Source organism: Montipora foliosa, chromosome 11 (genome assembly GCF_036669935.1).
Source record: "Montipora foliosa isolate CH-2021 chromosome 11, ASM3666993v2, whole genome shotgun sequence".
In the NCBI taxonomy this organism is placed as follows: Eukaryota; Metazoa; Cnidaria; class Anthozoa; order Scleractinia; family Acroporidae; genus Montipora; species Montipora foliosa.
Genome location: NC_090879.1, coordinates 27,047,008 through 27,052,007, shown reverse-complemented (window position 1 = coordinate 27,052,007; position 5,000 = coordinate 27,047,008). Strand labels below are relative to the sequence as shown.

Here is a 5,000-nt window from a genome sequence, read left to right as displayed (position 1 = left end):
TATCAGACTGCAGATTTCGTTCTTTGGTCGCGTTCTAATTACTATGCTGTGTCTTTCTGAGTGCCTCAGGAAAAAAAGGTCAGTAATTTTCAAGTTCGTCCTAATGATCTTAAATACTTTAATACTTCAAGGGTATTGAAACTAGCGTTGTGTGCTTTACTATACCGGTTCGCCAACGGCTGTGATTCAAAATCAGGACGAATGAACAATATCCTAGGCCTGCAGGCTTTACAAAACAACCGTAACGCCTGTTTGAATTGAACAAAAGTTTTTTCTTCAGATTTTCTGTGTGTTTGCTCAACACCTCAATGGAAAAATTTTGCTCTTGGATATTTATCCAAAGGCTGTTTACTTTGAGTGTAAATTTTGGATTTCACGTTCCGCTATTATTCACGTTCAAAACTGGCCGAGGGACCTCAGAGGGTAGGATCTAGGGAAAGTGACGTCATTTACTAATGCAGTTTAAAATGCAGTTCATTTTATATGCAAAACACTAGTTTAAAAGTCTGAAAGCCCGAATCTTCCGTGCTGCATATTAATTAAGCCACGTACACACGCATTGCATTCTTAAACTAATGAGTCTTTTACGTTATTTTCTCCTCGATCCAGCTCTCTCAAATATTTCAAAGTCAGTAAGGGCGGACCATTAAATAGGAAAATTCTAGTTAAAATAAACTTTTTGAAATCGAGGCTTAAAACTTGGGTCACGTAGTGTTTATGCAACAGTCAAAGTAAACCCTGACCAACCCCCCCCCCCCCCCAACCCCGGGATATAGGTGGGGATTGGTTTTCAATAGCCTGCAAAAAGTGACAAATGCCCCACTATGTGGAGAAATATTTTGCAGGAAATAACAGAAAATGCCCCACCCCCTAGGGCAACTGAAGATGTTCCTAATGGATTTGCCCTTGAAAAATTCACAAGGCAGTAGAATGAAAATAATTTTAACAATGCCAGTTTATTGTTAGGACAATGTTAGTCATAACATTCCGTAAGTTATTTTAACAATATTCAGAAAGGTTGTCATTTGATAGATACCACTAACAAAGGAAAGGAAAGTTTTCCATCTACAAGGAATACAAACAATTATTAAACGAACGAATTTATTCCTTTCTACAGGGCAGCAAAACAAAACTTCATCGGCAAAAAGAGTATTAAAGTGTTTGCCTTCTTAAATCTATGCCCTAAATCAATCGATGTACTGATTTCAATAACAATAAAACGGATTCCACAAATACCTGTTAACACTTAACGTCCGCCATCTTGAGTGATCGCATGAGGCCAAATGTACCCAGAAGTCCTTGCAGGAACGATGGCCGCCATCTTGGATTAGAACGAATGCCCTACTAATGCCCCACACCCCTCTGCACAAGAGTAACAAAACGCGCGAATCCCCCACATACTGGGGCCTCAAAGAACTGCTAACATGGCGATAAAGCCTCACTAAAGCCCCACATGTCCCAGGGGGGGGGGGGGGGGGGGAGGTCGGGGTTTACTTTGACTGGTGCATTAGTTAACATAGTTTTGAAATTCAAAGAAAAAGGAGAATTGATTTTTTGGTCATAGTAGCACTTGAAGTTTGTCTTTTGCATCAGTGGTGAAGTAAATCGTTGATCGATGTTAGCTTAAGTCCTGCTTCGTGGTAAACTTTAGTTTTTATAATAATGTCTTAGACTTAATTTACTTTTAAGTTTTCGTATCTGGCAATTTTGCCTAACCAGTCAAGCGTTATGGCCCAAAACCAGGATGTTCCTAACTTGTCATCCTGTTTCATTCCGGAGTTTTTCCCGAGTTTGTTACGTCTTAGGGCGTCCAATAAGCCATCTAATTGAGGTTTAGACAAAGAAACCCGATTTTTGCAGATCTACATTAAAATTAAATTATTCTCATCACAACCGTTATGTTAGAGTTACACGAAATGTGTGCCTTTCATATTTAGTCTAATACGATAACACGATATACAACGACTCAAAATGAAATGATCTCAGGCTTTCTTGTTTTTTAACTTATTCGAAAACTCCATCGATGCAGGAAGTCTATTGCCAAGAGGAAATAAATGGATTTATGCTGAGTGTGACATACTTAGTTAGTTATTTCTCATGTTGCACCTTGAGCATTTCTGTCATCCTGGATTTTCTCTAGATCATTCACCATTTGTACAAGCTAGGCGGAGGCTGATTCAACAGAGTCAAATCAATTTTCCCTCTCCACCCTCCCTATTTTTACTTTGTTGCTGATGGCGTGTGTCCCCTCACCTTTGCTGGGATCATGTCTTCTATATTTGGGTATTTCCTAGATTACCATGCTGATTTTCAATAAACGGCCTAGCCCATCAGGGCTTGGCCAAAATATCCCAAACAAATGTAGTATTATTTGTGTCCCAGTAAACGGAGCTCGCCCAGGGCAATGCCTTGCCAACAATATCAGTCAGACTATATGAAGCATGAAGCATAAATGACTATTTAATTGTCGCTATTCTTTTCTCGTGACAGTTCACTGTCCCGCCTTATCGATACCACTCATGCATTTGGTAGCAGAATCTTTCTTTCCGCTCTCTTCAACTATCTTACGTCCTCTGTTGCAATGCATTATCATCCACGTAGGGACAATTTTTTGGCGGGGATCTGGATCTCTTACATTTAAGCCGAAAAACACAAACTACATGTAGATAGAGGATACGCGATATTCACAACCAAGGCATCCACAAATACTTGACTATAACATGAATACGTTTAGCCCATATCATGCATGCATCAACAATGTATTTGGAATGTTCAGATATTCAGTTTGTAGAAGCAATTTTAGGTGATTTTTTTAGGGGAAGGGGGATTTGCAGTCTCTAATAGACCTCAATGCCCCCGCCCCTTCCCAGTCAAAAAGGCTTAGAACATAGAGTATTATGTTCTTACCCAAACGCAATGCAATTCCTTTCTACGTGTGATGGACTTATGATGTTTCACAGTTTGTAACTTTAAAGCTCCAATAGCTGATGAATAAATTCTCTAACTTGCTCAATGAACCGCTGATCCTTGGCGTGCATTTATAAATTATTGTGAACACCCAGTCAACTATGATCAAATAAATGAATGGGACATTTTATGACGAGTCCTCTCCTTTAAGTTTTTCTTTGCTAAAGTGGTCATTGTGCTGGGTTTTTAGTGATAAGTAACGTTTAGACCTCTCTGATTACCTGAAACGCGTTTTGCCATATAGCAATTGGTAAGTCAAATGCAAAACAAGGTGGCGTGAATGCGTAAAGATTCAATTCAAGAAGCAACTGATTTTTCAGAAGGAATATTTCTTTCCAAAGCGTTAGTTCTCTATTGTGCCAGCATTCTAGTTCACTCGGTTTTCATTGGCAACGCGATGCTGAATTTTTCAACTGTCAAACTCGACATGAGTTATTTGATTTTATTTGCTGGAAGATGATCAAGCAAGTAAAGCAGGACTGTTTTGCTCAGTGGATGACTTATTAAAAAAAGGAGTTGATTCGGAGTTATTGGTAAGCTGAAGTCATCCATGATTCAAATATGTAGATATTGGCCTGTTGTAATTGCATCCCGAAAAAGGGAATTTCCCCTCGTTCACTATTCAGTGCTCTGTGGTTCCATTAATACGCCCGTTTCTACAGTCAGCCTTATTCATCCATTGAAAGTGCCCGTGACTAAACAGTTCCTGTTTCACTCCTGTTCGGATTATCCTTTAGTAAAAGGCTGAGTGTGTTAGCGCAAAATGATCGATTTTTGCACCCACTCATGACTTAAATCTTGAAGCTGTTTAAACCAAAGCCAATACACTTTTCCACAGTGTTCGGCGCCATCTTGGTTGGGGGGGCAAACACAGCTAAATTTACAGTAAACGTATGGGATTTTGGCCGACTGTGAACCGCTGTAGCACCGATAAAAAAAGACACATCTCCACAGTGATAGTGTGTGTTAAAAGACATTTATACTGAGATTACTTTCATGAAATATAAAGAACAGATTTAGGCTACAACGACCATAAATGAATTTTTAAGATTCCATACAAACCCTTCTAAAATCGTCACGGCAAATTGCCGCGAAATTAAAAGCAACATAAGAAGATTTATTATTCGACTTTACGGACGTCTTACCCTCCTTTTTCTCTTTTGAGCGGCGTTACAGTGGTTCAAAGTCGGCAAAAATCTCATACATTAACTGTAAATTTAGCCGTGCACGTGTTTGCCCCCCAGCCAAGATGGCGGTCAAAAACCGTGGAAGGGTCTATTCCGTTATTGATAGAAACTAAAGCGGAAGTCAGGTTTATTTATGTTGCTTAAATTAATCTTCGTTTCCCTCAAATAACCTAATTGCAAATTCGTCCATGTTAGATTTTAAAGGAAGTTAAAACTTCCAGTCAAGCCTTTAAAATGCTTGGTGCTCATAGAAACATCTTACCACCTTTTAAAATGCAGCTTCAGAAATAAGAAAAAAAAACCAATGTGAATGGTGTCGAAAGGCAAGTTCGGCTGTAACCCGGCTTCAGGCACCCATGCGTGTTTTAATCCTTTTATTTGGATACGGTAATACTGCAGGTCATCCCTTACACGATCTTGAAAGCGAAGGTTGGCTCAACCTCGACAATGCGACCACCTCTCGTGGTCTAAACCTATAGATGAAATTAGTACGAGGATATTTACAACTACAGGTGCCCTTAAACGTATAAGACCATTCATCTCAGAACAAGGCACTGCCCTCCAAATCTATCAAGCGTTCATCTTACCCCACCTTTGATTATTGTAGCTCCGTTTGGGGCAATTGCAACTGAACTTTAAGTGATAAACTCCAAAACCTTCAAAATAGAGCTGCCAGAGCGATTGCTAGGTCCAATTACGACACAAAGTGCCAGTTTCCTTTTAAATATGGTTAATTGGGATAATCTAATATTACACGCCGGAAAAAGACTAAAGCCACATTGATGTTTAAAATGATCAAAGGTCTCTCCCCAGCGAGAGCCGTGCGATTATGGCTAAATCGTAGAA

The 5,000-nt window shown here is 39.5% G+C and overlaps 1 protein-coding gene across 2 annotated transcripts in view; it reads left to right on the top strand.

The window, feature by feature from the left end:
- LOC137974624 (tetratricopeptide repeat protein 28-like) overlaps positions 1-5,000 on the top strand; it is a 14,605-nt gene that overhangs the window by 495 nt on the left and 9,110 nt on the right. Inside the window, exon 2 of one of the 2 annotated variants that reach the window (XM_068821539.1) lies at positions 7-78. The gene's annotated coding sequence lies outside the window, so the exon portion shown is untranslated. Of the gene's footprint in view, positions 79-5,000 lie in introns of both variants that reach the window. The other variant, XM_068821538.1, reaches the window with a different exon arrangement.